Source organism: Vipera berus (genome assembly GCF_964194415.1).
Source record: "Vipera berus genome assembly, chromosome: 1".
NCBI classification, from domain to species: domain Eukaryota; kingdom Metazoa; phylum Chordata; class Lepidosauria; order Squamata; family Viperidae; genus Vipera; species Vipera berus.
Genome location: NC_138202.1, coordinates 64,315,176 through 64,331,943, shown reverse-complemented (window position 1 = coordinate 64,331,943; position 16,768 = coordinate 64,315,176). Strand labels below are relative to the sequence as shown.

General features: G+C 39.1%; 1 long non-coding RNA gene across 1 annotated transcript; it reads right to left on the bottom strand.

Moving 5' to 3' along the window:
• Positions 1-11,740: 11,740 nt before the first annotated feature.
• On the bottom strand, positions 11,741-15,879 carry LOC308662241. The gene is made up of 3 exons (XR_014025140.1): positions 15,848-15,879; positions 14,189-14,272; positions 11,741-11,899 (listed from the first exon to the last, which is right to left on the bottom strand). It is a non-coding gene; the product is annotated as an uncharacterized lncRNA (long non-coding RNA).
• Positions 15,880-16,768: the final 889 nt, after the last annotated feature.

The following is a 16,768-nucleotide window of genomic DNA, read 5'->3' as shown; positions in this document are numbered from 1 at the left end:
TAACATGAGAATCTCACCCAGGATGCGTTGATAGATCCTGAGTAAGGAAGGAAAGTCGTTAACGATAACACCGCCGTCGTATCTGAAGCCTTATTGTAACCGAAGCCTTAGATAACTCAGAATATCCGTAGACACCTCTTGTCTTATGCTAGGACACTGAGATCAGCATCAGACAAGTCTAGTAAGGTCAAAAGAGTCCCCTTTGAGCTCAAAATTGTTTCAGTTGAACTGACAATGGTTTGCCCATATGTATTCTAAACCATTATGGTGAAACTCTTCTGTGTGATATCATGGGAAACCCCTGGGCCTTTGAATGATAAGTTCAAGAACATTTCAGCAGTAAGAAGAAATCAAAATGTTTATTGATGAAATTTTAAGAAAACCAGCTACTACAAATTACACTAGTGATTACACAATATAAAAAGCACTATACATTATATAAAGAGACGCGGTGGCTCAGTGGGTTAGGACGCTGAGCTTGTCGATCAGAAGGTCGGCAGTTTGGTGGGTCGAATCCCAAGTGCCGCATAACAGTGAACGCCTGTTACTCGTCCCAGCTTCTGCCAACCTAGCAGTTTGAAAGCAGGTAAAAATGCAAGTAGAAAAATAGGGACCACTATGGTGGGAAAGTTGGCTGGATGGAGTCACTGAAGCAGTAGGTGTGAGCTTAAATGGACTCCAGAAGATGGTAGAGGACAGGAAGGCCTGGAGGAACATTGTCCATAGGGTCACAATGGGTCGGACATGACTTCGCAACTAACAACAAATGGTGGGAAGGTAACAGCGTTACTAGATGCGCCTTTGGCATCTAGTCATGCCGGCCACATGACCACGGAGACGTCCTTGGACAAGCACTGGCTCTTTGGCTTTGAAACGGAGATGAGCACCGGCCCCTAGAGTCGGAAACGACTAGTACGTATGTGCAGGGGAACCTTTACCTTTATACATTATATAGGAATCAAACTTATATTTAACCAATTTGGAGACGGTTAAATCACAAGCTTATGAACTGGAAACCATGAGTTCTACCGCACCTTAGACACAGTGCTCTGAGCCAGTCACTGTCTCAGCCCTAGGAAGGAGGCAATGGCAAACCACTTCCAAAAATGTCTATGGAAATTCTCAGTCATCCAGATTATAGTTTGCCCAAAGATGCTTTTTCACAAGGCAACTGGACTTTTCTTGTTTTTCTTTGAAGATGTTTCACTTCTTATCCAAGAAGCTTCTTCAGCTGTGGATGGTGGGGAATGGAAGGATTTATACTCCTGCAGACAGCTGTTCATTTGCATTCTTTTAGCGAGTCATTAAAGCTACCTGGAGGCTAATCTGTTTCTTCAGGGTCACCTGAGTAGTGCAAATGGGTGTGGAGCCTTCTTGGAACTGTTCTGTCATCTGGGTTAGTCTAAAACTCCAGTTGAAATCCATATAGGTAATGGCACATGTGGCACACATACACAAACACACATATACACATACCTTAGTATCCCACAGTCACATGGGAATCACAGTGAGAAGGCAAGGATTTAGCAGCAGCCAAGTGCCCTCAAAGTGTAAAACAGGTCCTGAAGAGCCAGCTCAATGGGAAGAATAAGATCTACACCATCAACATGTATGCCCTGCTAGTAATCAGATACCCTGCTTGTAGGTCTAGGACAACTTCAGTCAATCAGAATAGAGCTGGAAGGACCTTGGAGGTCTTCTAGTCCAACCCCTGCTGAAACAGGAGAACTTAGACCATTTTAGACAAGTGACTGTCCAGTTGTTTCTTTAAAAACTTCCAGCAATCTGTTCCATTGGTTAATTGTCCTCACTGTTAAGTTTCTCCTTAATTCCAGATTGCTTCTCTCCTTGATAAGTTTCCATCTATTGTTTCTTGTCCTGCCCTCCTCTGGTGCTTTGGAAAATAATTTGACCTCCTTCTCTTTGTGGCAGCCTCTCAAATACTGGAATACTGCTATCATGTCCCCCCTAATCCTTCTTTTCTCTAGACTAAAGGTAAAGGTAAAGGTTCCCCCGCACATGCGTGCTAGTCGTTTCCGACTCTAGGGGCCGGTGCTCATCTCCGTTTCAAAGCCGAAGAGCCAGCGCTTGTCCGAGGACGTCTCCGTGGTCATGTGGCCGGCATGACTAGACGCCAAAGGTGCACGGAACGCTGTTACCTTCCCACCGTAGTGGTCCCTATTTTTCTACTTGCATTTTTACGTGCTTTCGAACTGCTAGGTGGGCAGAAGCTGGGACGAGTAACAGGCGCTCACTCTGTTACGCAGCACTCGGGATTCGACCCGCCAAACTGCCGACCTTCTGATCGACAAGCTCAGCGTCCTAACCCACTGAGCCAAACCCAAATCCTGCAACCATTCTTCATGTGTTTTAGTCTCCAGGCCTTTAATCATCTTCGTTGCTCCTCTTTGCACTTTTCCCAAAGTCTCAACATCTTTTTTGTAATGTGACCAAACCTGGATGCAGTATTTCTGCCTAAGTATAAAACCTTGTTTTTCCTCCAAATTAAATTTCATGTTAGATAGGGCTCATTGTACAACTCTGTAAGACTTTTTTTTAGATCCTGAGCTTGTCTTCTGGGGCGTTGGCTATTCCTGCCAGCTTAGTGCGATTCCTGCCAGCTCACCCCAGCCAACTCACCTGGCTGTCTCTCCCCGGCTTACTTGCCCCGGTTGACTCGCTGTGGGACAATTCACCATAGGACAATTCAATGCAGGCTAACTCAAGAGAGGGATAAGTGAATTGCAGTAGGCCTTGTCTTCCTTTAGGTTTGAACCTAAGTTAAAAAGTAAAAATATCCCCATGTCAATATAGTTTTCCGTTAACACAACCTTGCAGTTTCTTAGCAACAGTGCAGAAGTGATTTGCATTGCTTGCTTCTGGGATTTTTTTTTTACTTTTCTGAATAGCTTACAGCCCTAGAGTTTCTGCCAATTCCCTCACTTAACAATCACTCGTTCAACAACTGTTCAAAGTTAAGACAGCACTGAACAAATGGTAATCACAACCTGTCCTTGAAGTCCTCCTGTGGTCACATATCTAGGCCAGATTTACAACTATTGCAGCATCCCCATGATTTCTGGCCTTTCCTATTGGCTTTCCACAAGCAAAGTTAATGAGGAACGTAGCAGGAAGTCAGAAATCATGACCACATGAAATTGTTGTTTAATGACTCTTGATGATTTGCTTAACAATGGCAACTGGAGACTGCCAGAATTGCCATCACTAAGCAATGTGGTCACATAATATGTCACTTTATGATTGCATTGTTCACTGACAGAAATTCCAGTCCCATTTGCTACCAATAAGGACTATCTGTGTTTATATGTTAACTTGGCTTGGCTTCTGATGGCCAGATATGATTGCCTGAAACAATCAAAAAGAGCAACAATTCCTATGAATAATCACTTTTCCCCTCAGCTCTCATGATCACAAGAGTTGCAGTTGGCAAAAACAACATAATAACGCTCTCCATTTATCTATTTAGATATTTTTTTCATATAAAACATCTCATTTTTATAGTAAAACACAGATTTATACACACACATTTTAAAAACAATGTTTCTCAAATTTGGGCAACATCTAGATCAGGGGTCTCCAACCTTGGCAACTTTAAGACTTGTGGACTTCAACTCCCAGAATTCCTCAGCCAGTGAAACTGGTTAAGGAATTCTGGGAGTTGAAGTCCACAAGTCTTAAACTTGCCAAGGTTGGGGATCTCTGATCTAGATGTCTGCACTGAATTATCCAAACCACCTTCTGTGAAAACTAAAGTAAGACTTGGCTGGACCATTTTCTGTATTTTGAATGAAAAACAGGCAAGTTTTATCCCTGTGAACATATGACTTAGACTGAATGGTGTTATTCAAGTGTAGAGTAATATATGAACTAAACAACCCTTATCTAATATGGAGAAAGACCACTATGAGGACATCTTACTCATTGAGATACTAATTCTTCCTGCTTACTCTTCTCTTAGTATGCAATTATTACTGATTTAATGGAAGTAGCTAATGAGCATGCAGTTACTCACCAACTAGGAACTGCCAAAAGGAAACTTATGGCATTAGCCAAATCTAATTCAGTGGGGCTTTTTTCAGATCCAGTTCCTTATATGTGGATATAAAGTCCAGCAATGCACATTGAACAATACATGTAAATAATGCACTACCAGAGTTATTTTTTCAAAAGCACAGGGAAATAAATAGTAGGTAGCTCACAGAAAGAAAAATGACTGTAAAATATTCTACTGGGTTTCAAACTAGCAATAGTAGTAGCAGAATTGTCTTGCAAGGTGTCGTCTATGCAGCATTTGTAGGATTCAAATCTGCATTTGATTCCATATCAAAAAAAGTATTGTGGAAGAATCTGCAATCTACCAACATAGAAAAACAATTAGTTTTATTAATACATAAACTCTACAGTAATGGCAACCTGAAGGTAAGATGTGGTCGCCAAGGACTGTTAACTTAGTCAATCATTACACTATAGGAAGTAAAGCAAGGATGTATTCTTGCTTTATTACTGCTCACATTTACATAAATTGAGTTACATAATACTTCCATAAAAGTAACTTTCACCATCCAAAACTAACCGGTAGAGACTTTTCAGTTTTCTTGTATGCTGACAATATGGTTATTCTGTCACTGTCTGTATTAGGAATGTCAAGAGCTCTTAGATTTCTTACTGAATATTGAAAAAAAAGATGATAAAATACCCCTCCTTCTAATCTTTAACAAAACACTTAATGTTCATAAATGACCTGTTAATGGCAATAACATGGTTTAACTACTCGAGAGTTATCTTTCATTCACCAAGACATAAGAGTCTCATACCTGGCCCACACATCACAAGAGGCTCAGAGAAATGCTGTAGTTATCCTGAAACTATTTGAAGCAAAAAGAATATCATAATTACAGTATATAACTATGTAAATATAACAAAAATTTCCTTCTCTTAAGTGTAGTGTCTTCCTCAAACCTAGATCCTCTACCAGAGGCCTGGAGTTTGAGGGTTTGGCACAGTATCTTTGCCGTTTCTAGCATTTCACTCTTTTGGACTGATGGCCTAATATGATTTTTAGGCAGTGCTTTTTTTGTAAAAGAAAATGGTGCCGGAACTCACACATGTCATACAATCCACCTTGCCTACCCTACAAGGTTCCATCCAAAAAAGTTGCCGGAACTCTGTTCTGAGCGTTCTATGACAAAAAAAGCCCTACTTTTAGGTATGTGCAAGTATTACGAAGTCCATCCTATGTGGTCCTAGGGACAGAGAGCTGTGATGTTCCTGGAATCTTTTGGAGTCACTTTCCCAGGTTAGAAATCATAGCCCTGAATGCTCGTACCACTACTGGGACCATTTTGGCCTTCCCTTTCTATGCCCTTTCTAGTTACTCCTTCAGGCCCTGGTATTTCTCCAGCTTCTCATACTCCTTCTTGACGTTGGTGTCACGTGGCACCACATCTACCACCACTGCTTTTTTCTGGTCCTTGTCTTCTTCCACAATGATCGGACCTGCCTGTCTGTCTGGATCTGGAATTCCCACAGGATCTTAAACCCTATTATTCTCCATGACGTTCTATGGAATTCCCCATTTGAACTTGGGAGGGTGCATTGTGCAGATGTCCCTGTACACAATGCCAGCTACTTGGTCAGGTTGTTCAGTATATGCTGTTCCAATCTGCCACTGTGTGTTGGACTGTTTCTGAGGTCTCTCCACATAGTCAGCATCTCGGATCCTGTCTCAGTTATCTGTCAGTGGTACATATCATGTCTCACCATGGCATTTCCTCTACTTGATCATCAGGTCTATTGATGCCACAGGCATTTCTCTCAGCAGTTCATCTTTGGATGCCATCTTATTTATATACTTCTGGATGCTCTGAGTTTTGTCCAGGACGGAGGCTTTGACACTCACAAGACCCTTCCCACCCTCCTTCTGCCTGGTGTATAGTCTCTGGATGTTGGACTTGGTGTGAAAACTCCATACATTGTGAGGAACTTCTGAGTCTCCACATTGACAGCTTCCATGTCCTCTTTTGGCCAGGTCACTATACCGGCAGAGGGAATTGGACAACTCACCCTGGCCAACTCACCACGGCCAACTCACCATGGGACAATTCAGCGTGGGATAATTCAAGAGAGAGTCAAGTAGAATTGCAGCTCTCCCCAGACTCGAGTAATGTGAAGTTATACTGACATTGAGATATTGGACAGCTTTTCTGAGAATGAAATATTATACGTGCAGTGAATCACCTTAAGACAAAACTAACTTCATGGTGTTTTTAATGAAGCTGAGATGCCAGCATTTTCAGGGAAAAATATAATTTTAATTCAGAACTGTTGCTTTGGGGAATAACTCCATTTGTGAGAACTTCCTCCTCCACTCGGCAAAAGCTCTTGGCAGGATCACTGGCACCAGATTTAAGGTGGAGGACTCCTTAACCACTCATGAGATTTCTTGAAGAAGGATCTGAAATTTTTCCTGGTCCCTAATATAGTTTAGCAATCAAAATATTCTTAATATTATCTTTTGTAACCACTCCCAAAGAAGGAAACAACTACTTTAAAGAAGTACATCATTATGTCTTAGCTTCTGATGATTTCCTAATCTTAAATATACATATCCTCTACTCATATGGACTATGCATCTGGAGAAGTGAGGCTGTGGTTAGTGAAAGCTTATGCTTTTTAATAAAAGCTGTTACCAGAACTCCTAATTTTGGCTTATTTTTTATTTTTTTTAATTTTTTATTTTAATTGCATTTATATCCCGCCCTTCTCCGAAGACTCAGGGCGGCTTACAAGCTTAGCAGTAGCCTTCATTCTATGTATATGCCTGCTTATTAGGGCTTTCACACACACCCCAAGCGGCATTATTACAAAGTCAGCTTAATTGCCCCCAACAATCTGGGTCCTCATTTTACCTACCTCGGAAGGATGGAAGGCTGAGTCAACCTTGAGCCTGGTGGGATGCGAACCTGCACTAATTGCAGGCAGCTGGTGTTACTTAAGGAGGCATTAGCCCACTGCTCCACCAAGGCTCCTTATCAAAGAGGAACATGGCTGCCTGCCTACAGTTCCTAGTCACACTTAAGTCATAATGCAAAATTCCACTGACTCAACCAAATGTCTCTCTGACCTATGACCAAGTTTGAATTGAGACTGAAATAGACTTAGGCAAACTGCTTCAGCCAGAATTCCTAGGGCAGTTTTTTCATGAGCATCTTGGCTAAAGTGTGGACTAGTCAGGACCAGCTGGAAATTATCTAATGCAATTAGTTCCAGCATCATCTTTTTTTAGAAATGGTGGCACCACACGTTTTATAGACCTGTGTCTTTATCTAATCAGTATCTTGAAAACCGTTTGGTAAATTAGGAACAACCAAAATTGAACAAATACAGGACAGGTATCACCCTCGCAAATATATCCACATTCTGCTGCTGTACAGATTGTAAATCACGTGTAAACAAGCTGGCTGGACTTTACAAGTAATGGTATTGAATCTGGGACGAGGGATTTCATCTCTGAACGATGTTGAACAATAAATCTAAAGATGAATGGCCGCATTCTGAGTCAAAATCTCTCATCTAGTGATCCCCAAACTGGACAACTTTAAGATATATGGACTTCAGCTCTGAATTTGCTAGCCAGCAGCCATTTCTAAGAATTCTAGGAATTGAAAACAACAGATCTGGAAGTGGGGAAAACTGCTCTTGACCATTTGGAAAAAAAATCATTTTGTTCCAGTGGTAATGGAAAAGTATCATATTTTTGCTTTTTTCAGTGCTGTTGTAACTTTGAATGGTCATTAAATGAACTTCTGTAAGTTGAGGACTACCTGTATTGACCATCCATGTAAACTCATTCAGGTCCACCCAGCATACTTTGCAACATAGCGGATATCTGTGGCAGCTTTACAAGGCTTGCTTGCCAGAGAAATAAATCTTGGGGAGGATCCCTGAGTAAGGGAATTTTAAAACCACTGATATAAATTTAAAACTATTTTGTTAAGCAAATATTTTTGTTTGAAGCAAGATATGTGAAACACCCTTTCCAGTGGTGCTTGACTTGGGACAGATGCTTTGTCATTTCCTGCAAAGTCGGTTTGCAGTCTATATGGGGGGAGAGGGGATTTGCTGTTATTGTTTTTGGAGTTTCCATCTGTGATGTCAACAAATAGCTTCATAAGATCGGACTTGCTGTTTTACGGAATTGTCAGCATGAATTTTCAGAAGCACAATCTGAAATTGCTTCAGAGGATTTACATGCATTCTTGTGGCCAAACGTTATTTATTTATTTATTTATTTTGATTTATATACCGCCCATTTCCTGAGGGACTCAGGGCGGTTTACAGGGCAAATTAAAACAATACAATATATACAGGTTAAAATAAAATTAATATGTTTATATTGATATTTCTTAAGGAAAACCCCATATACTGTAATATCCACTGTGGTTTCTTACAAATTGTGGGATGTTGCAAACAGAAAAATAACAGGCGATGGAGATACTTGATCTCAAAGCTGGTTTCAGGTGTGTGGAAGGAACAATAGATTTAATCGAACAATTTGAAAATTGTTCAGTCCTCTGTAGATCAGTGGTTATCATAAGGCCATCATTTATTGTTAGAAAGGAAAGTGGTATTTTTGGTATTTGCATAGAGGAAAGGTAAGAAGTGAGGCTTCTTTCAAAGAGACAACAGTTTCTACACTAACCAGTCAAAGCCTTTGCTCAGGTATTCCATCCTTCTCTTCTTAATTGATTTTTTTAATTAATTAAACCAACTACTATCTTTATTAGTGACTAGAACCTTCTTAAGGACTTTTTGCTGAAAAAAAATGAATTGATGGTTTATGGATGTGATGATTCAAAAGGGTAGATCATGGAAAGAAGGAAATTTTGAATGAGAGAGTAAATTATATGTACTTAGAACTCATTAAGTAGATTGGAAGTCACTTTTTATTATTCTTCATTTTTTCTACCTCTTTTTTATTTCTCTATCACTTTTCAATTATACTGTGTACACAATTATTAGGAAAGTGAATATATTGACCATGTCATCATTTTTATGCATATTTCCCATCTCCAAGCTGTATAAATTTGAATGCTTAGTGGATATAAGCATATCAGGTGATATGTATTTGTCTAATGAGAGAGGGTGTGGCCTAAGGAGATCAACACCTTATATCAAGTTGTGCGTAATTATTAGGCAGCTTCTTTTCCTCAGGCAAAATGGGCCAAAAAAGAGATTTAACAAAGTCAAAAATTGTAAAAAGTCTTTCAGAGGGATGCAGCACTCTTGAAATTGCTAAGATATTGAGGTATGATCAAAGAACCATCAAACATTTTGCTGCAAATAGTCAATAGGGTCACAAGAAACATGTTGAGGAAAAAAGATGCACATTAACTGCCAAAGATTTGAGAAGAATCCAGTGTTAAACTCCCAGGAACCCATCATCCTCCAGTGCTGTCATATTCCAGAACTGCAGCCTACCAGAGTGCCCAGAAGTACAAGGTATTCAGTGCTTGAAGAGCTGGGAAACGTAAAGAAGGCTGAAACCCGACCACCACTGAACAAGACACATAAGTTGAAACGGCCAAGAAATATCTGAAGACAGATTTTTCAAAGATTTTATGGACTGATAAAATGAGAGTCACTCTTGACGGACCAGATGGATGAGCTTGTGGCTGGATTAGTAATGGACACAGTGCTCCACTTCGACTCAGACACCAGTAAGGTGGACGTGGAGTACTGGTATGGGCTGGTATTATTAAAGATAAGCTAGTTGGACCTTTTTGGGTTGAAGATGGACTCAAAATCAACTCCCAAACCTACTGCCAGTTTTTAGAAGACATTTTCTTCAAGCAGCGGTACAGGAAAAAGTCTGCATCTTTCAAGAAGACCATTGTTTTTAGGCAGGACAATGCTCCCTCGCATGCATCAAAGTACTCCACTGTGTGGCTAACCAGTAAGGGCCTGGCCACCTTCCTCACATGACCTAAACCCTATTGATAACTTGTGGTACCTTCTTAAATGGGAGATTTACGGTGAAGAAAAACAGTACACCTCTCTGAACAGTGTCTGGGAGGCTGTGGTTGCTGCTGCACAAAATGATCATCAACAGATCAAGAAACTGACAGACTGAATGGAAGGCTTATGACTGTTATTGAAAAGAAGGGTGGCTATATTGGTCACTGATTTTTTTTAAAAATGTGTGAGATGGGCAAGTTTTCATTTTTCATTTAGTTGCATGATAATTTTGCACGCTAATAGTTTCCCATTAATTGTGCATGCATAGATATTATCCTAAGAAAATCAAAACTTCATTTTTACTTTCTTAAAATTTCAGGTTTGAGGTTTATTAGCTTTTTGGATTGGCTGAGAGCACTGTAGTTGTGCAGTAAGAACATTAATCCCCCAAAATACAACTTGACTAATAACTGTGTCCACAGTGTACTTTTAACTTAAAATTTGTATTCATGGAAAAACTTGTCAAATAAAAATTAGATATAAAAGAAAATGATAAACCTGTTTGTTTCAGCATAGGCAGTCATAAACCTCTCATATAACATTCTGATGGTTTTGATCTTATTTTATTTGGGTTTATTATGGTCATTATGTGGCACATTAATTATTTCTCATATTATTGTTATATAATAATGTATTTATTTTGGTTTTGATACTAGGTTTTCCATGGAGATTAGCACATGCTTGACACTGAGCTGTGACCATCTTCTCTACAGGATACTGTTAGTTTTCTTTTTTTTTCTCCCTGTAGAAACTGAGTAGTATCATTACTTTAAAAAAATGGCAGGAAAAGCACTTTTATAATAGGCATCACTATAACATAATTTTGGTTTTGTTTTACATGTTATGAATCAGTAACAGTCTGATCATCTTCCTCTGCCCCAGACAACTTACGTAAAATATGTTAAATATTTAGGAGATAGGAAATATAGAAATAATAAACTGAACAGTATGTTACATTGATAGGCCACATTGAAATTCCTAAAGAAAAGGATTTTCTACAAAAGAACAGAAGAATATTCTCACATATTTATGTTTTCAGGCCAGGCAGTCCACTGGGGCTGGGAGTGGGGAGGGGAAGAGAAAAGTTGTACAGTATTGTGCAACTTGAGAATGTTCTTCTCTGCCAAACTAAATGGAATTCCAATGGCTGGATTCTTCTTAGATACAAAAAAAAATTAATCATAGCGAGTGACATTTCCTTTCGGGACATTAATAACGAGCTAAATTCCATTGAATTCAGATGATGTATTGAGAATCATTATATGCTAAAATAAATTCTCAGTGGGAATGAATCAAGAGGCTTTTTATATCGCAAGAAATATTCATCAGGATTTCCTTCTAACCTTTGCAGTTTCCTGTAACATAAAACTCAAACTGTGGTCATTCATTTCCTTGCAAAGAGAACACCCACGTGCTCCAGTGAAACATGCTGGAATCTCCACTTGGAATAGGATTGTTATTTCAGAGTTGGAAAATGTTCTTCAACTAATTCTGATGGTTGCAGCTTTCGTCTGTGAAACTTGGGACTCGTGGCCCATTCCAAATGTTTTCACACAGGCAGTCCTCAACGTACAATCACAATTGAGCCCAAAATTTCTGTTGTTAAGTGAAACATTTGTTAAGTGAGTTTGCTCCATTTTTATGACTCTTCTTCCCACAGTTGTTGAGTGAATCACTGCAGTTGATAAGTTAATAACCTGGTTGTTAGGTGAATCTGGCTTCCCCATTGACTTTGCTTGTCAGAAGATCGCAGAAGGTGACCACATGACCTTGGGGACACAGCACCGGCCATAAACGTGAACCACTTGCCAAGCATCTGAATTTTGATCACACGATCATGGGGATGCTGGAAAGGTTGTATCTGTGAAAAATGGTCATAAGTCTCATTTTTCAATGCTGTTGTAACTTTGAACAGTCACTAAACAAACTGTTTTAAGTTCAGGACTACCTGTATTTGTCTCCCAGTAGCTTCAGATCTTTCCCCCTTAAAGCCCCATTTCAACCCCTTTTCTGTTATCTATTAGCTCACCAATAGTCAAATAGGAGAAAGGCATATTATTTCTCAGACTGGTGATGGGCTCCATTACTAAATCATTGTCATATTAAATGTCTGGAGGAAAGATTGCTGAGCATCATAACTTACTAGGCCTTTCTTATTAAGAGCCCAGGGGTTTTATAAAACAATGCCATTCTTTTTATTAAGAGGGGTTTTCCATTTGGGTCTAACTATGATCTGACAAGCAGTCTTTGACTTCCTCCTTCACTCTGGGCAATCAATCTCAAGAAAGGGAAAGGGGAAAGGGAAAGGAACCGTCAATTGCCTGTTGATTGTAACTCAACTTAAAAAAACCTCCTTCATCTGTCTCTGGTAGATGTTACACAAACTGGGAACAAACTGAGACTTGAGACACTCAGTGACATTTTTAATCTGGAATGTTGTAGGGCTGTGTGGAGCTTACATTAGACTTAAATCTGAACAGCAAATAACACTAGACATGAACACACCACCTATCTGCAATTCTTTAAAGCAGGTGTGTCCAACCTTGGCAACTTTAAGACCTGTGGAGTTCAAGTCTCAGAATTTTCCAGCCAGACATTCTGGCTGGGGAATTCTGGGAGTTGAAGTCTACAAGTCTTCAAGTTGCTAAGAGTGGACACCCCTTCTTTAAACCAATGCATCATTTTCCAGGTTCTTGTGGTAGCTGCAGAGGGCAGCTACATGATTCTAGGGAAAGATATGGGTGCTTTAAGTAGTTGGAAATAGGTGCTTGCATGCATGGCCCGATGCATTTTGAAATCCCCCTTTCCCTTCAGATTTGAAGGACTATGCAGAGTAATATTTTCCAGTGCTATCTTCTAGTAATGACCAACCAAATAAGCACAAGTAGACCTTGTTTAACTACCAATTGTTCAATGACTGTGATGGAATGTGGTAAGGAGTTGGAGTCCCAGGAGGGAGGATGTACATTCCAGAGGAGTAAGAGGCAACTCAGTCCAAATGTTATAGTAAACAAAGAGGGTGAGAATAGCGCTCCCTAATAATTCACAGAGTATGCAAGAAAGTGATTTAAATTGTTCAAATATCTTCTTTGTCTCGGGCCTCAAAAACTGTCCCATGCACATGGCTAAGAACAAGATACTATACTTTGGATATATTTTTAATAACAATTCATTAGGACACCAATGGCTCATCAAGGCAGTATATAAAATTAACAATTCTATAAGAATACACAACCAAATACAGGAATACCAGATCATTGGGGAAGTAATGCAAATGAAAGAATTTCAACCATCCAGCATCAGTCAAATGGGTCCACAAATTTCTGGACTCTCTTGAAAAGCCACTTTTTAAAAATACTTCGAAAGGATAGCAGAGTCAGGACAAATGGACCTTGGGGAGAATGATGTCCCAGAAGCATTCATATAATTGTGCTAATTAGGGATTCCAAGTCCTGCCAGATGCAACTGCTTTACCGTCTAAATTTGATACAACAAAACATCTTGGTGGTGTTTTCTCCAACTGTAATCTGTTAGGCTCATATTCACCTGTTTTTCACTTTAGTATTGTCTTTATGCCAGGAAAAACCCCACTGTTTTATGCTGGTTCTAGGACTGCATGGTTTGAGTTTACTATATTTTTGCCTTTTATGTTTAACTATTTTGTTAACTATCCTGGGAATGACGCTGAAGTATTTTTATTGCAAAGAAATGCCTTTCTGGAGGAGGAAAAAAATGCCCCCTGTGAAGGTTTATGTGCTTGAACAAAGTTTCTCAGTTCAGCTTTTGTAGTCCATGTATTTGTTATATTTTTTGGTAGAAAAATTCCTAGGTACAGTTACGTGTTTAAGATTAAAATTGAAGCCCCTGAATAAAAATGTAGCAATTTATAATTGCTAAGCACATTGATTTGTGCTTAGAGTGTAAGCCGCCCTGAGTCTTCGGAGAAGGGTGGGATATAAATGGGATTAAAATAAATAAATAAATAAATAAGATAAAAAAATGAGCAACAAACTGGGACTTCATAATTATGAATAAACAGTGAAAAAAGTAATATAAAGTATAAAAATATGATATCACAAAAAACATGCTGAAGTTTGTATAAATTATCAACATGTCTGTCTTCAAAGAGGTTATTTATATGTGAACAAACCTAAAGAGGATAATGAGTTTCAGCTGGAATTAAGTACATATACATCAAAGACTCCATCCACAGATTCTCAAAGTGCACAGCAACCTATGTGTCAAAGAGATACACATATTTTACCAGCACTCGTCAAATAATTAAGTAGAGCCACCTATAAACGTTTCTGATACTAGCCATTCTCACCATATATGCCTAACCTTTCTAGAAAGACCTGAAGTTTTCTATCATAGCCTATACTTTTTCAATCATAATATCAAAATATTGAAATAATCCAATGTGCAGGGAGCCCCCCCAATTTATCACAAAAGTCTGGCCATGCTCAGACTAAGATTCATGAAATTGTTCTCTCAGGAGCTTCATTTGTAAGTTCCATGATAAACTCACTAGGGATGAAAGCCCATTGGATAGAATTGGCTCTACTCTTGATGCTAATTGTACTCTAGATTGTTTACCAGAAGGGGAGATGCTTTGGTAGATCTAGAGCAGGGCTGTCCAACCGTGGCAAATTCTGGGAGTTGAAGTCCACAAGTCTCAAAAGTTGCCAAGCTTGGACACGCCTGATGTAGAGAGTGTACAATAGTGAAGTTTCATTTTGGTGAAAGTCTTGTGAATAGCCTTGTTTCTTTGTGCATGGCTTTTTCTTAATGATTACCCTGTTTTCCTAGGGTATGTTACTTATGTGACATTTTATGATTTTGTTTTTATATTATTTATTGTTATAATTCGATGCCATAGATGTTTGAATGAGATCAAGATGACATACAAATATTTTCATTCAGTAAATATAACTGTGGTCTGGAAACATGCTGACTTCTCACCACTGAGTAAACCCCAGCAGTATTTGGCAACATAGAAATGGGTTTTGAGACACTTCTAACATTTAAATCTGGCTTCTCCATTGACTCTGCTTGTCAGAAGGTCGCAAAAAGTGATCATATGACTCCGGGACACTGCAACCCTCATAAATATGAACCAGTTGCCAAGCGTCTGAATTTTGATCACATGATCGTGGGGGTGCTGCAACAGTCATAAGTGTGAAAAATAGTCATAAGTCACTTTTTTCAGTGCTGTTGTAACTTTGAACGGTGACTAAATAAACTTATAAGTTGAGGACTACCTGTATATGGTCACAAATGCTCCATCTTTGCTCTACATTATCACCAATGATAATGTAATATGATGATAGTCACTATCTTAGATGACTTTCTAAATGTAATAAAGATGCCCCCAGTTTGAGTTTGATGCTGCAGTACCACATCCATTATGGAGGTTGTTTCTAAGGGGTGGTTTGTTTGTTTTTTGCCTTCCTTGTCTAAATTTTCCTTGGGAATTGAATAAACTTATGGAAAATGGGCATATTTCCAGATAACAAGGCTCAGTGGATGAGAATTGTGAGAGCTGAAATCCCAACACACGTGCAAGACCTCAAGTTGAGAAAAACTGGTGCCAGATTTGTGATTTGATGCACCAAGTAATCAGACCATCCATTTCAACAAAGCATATATGTTCCATTTGAAACATTATTAGGACACCCCCCCTCCCCAAAATAAATAAAATTCTATAAGTAAGAGTAGAAATAAAGCTTTGGTTGAAGAACAAAGGCTTGGATTAATTGACAACAAGCACATGAGTGTGGTCTTTATGGAAAGAGAATATCGTACTTACATGGCAAATGACTGATTGGTGAGCACTATTCCACCACACAGTCTTAGTCAGGCATTTTTGCTGTTGGCAAAGGAACTGAACTGTCATATCTTATGCTGTCATATTTCCCATTACCCTCAGGATACAGGTTATTGCTAATGCAGTTAATTGATCTCAAAATATACAAAAGAAGACTATGAGCACAAGGGAGAAGGGAAAAAAGAACTTACTGTTAATGAGTTTTCAAAACTTAGTATGTCAAAATGTTAAGTACAAATTCACCTAAGAATTAGAATTAGGACTGGAAAGAACATTTATTCCTTATTTTTTTTAGCAAGCACTTTACAATATTTGCTGTATTTATTCCCACACGGTGATGAGGAAATAGCAATATGCATGCTAAAAGATTGGCAAAGTATCCATCAAATCAATCCATTCCTGTCGTTGCTGGGAATGAATATGAATGTGAAATGTTCAAATAAATTGAAAATTACTAGGCAACATTAACTGGTTTTGCCATTACAACTTTTGAATTAATTATATGAATCTGAGTCATTGCTGATTCAGAATGTGCATAATTTATATGGGAGAAACAATAATAATGGTCCTTAAAATTTTGCAGCCTAGGACATTGCAACAAATGCCATGTACATCTTTTCACAATGACTGGAGGCTGTGAGAGTCTGGATAGGGAACATCATATAAAACCTAGCAAAACTGAGTGGCTCTGGATTTTGAGGCCAACTGGTTCTAGGATCATGCCATCTTTGGTGTTTTATGAGAATACACTGGCCCAAACAGATCCAGTATGCAATCTGGGGATCCTCCTAAACTCACAACTCCTGTTTGATGAGCAGGTGGCAGTTGTTGCTAGGAGGACCTTTTCACAGCTCCCTCTTAGGCACCAGTGACCTTCTTTCCTGGATCAGCAGGCCCAGCTTA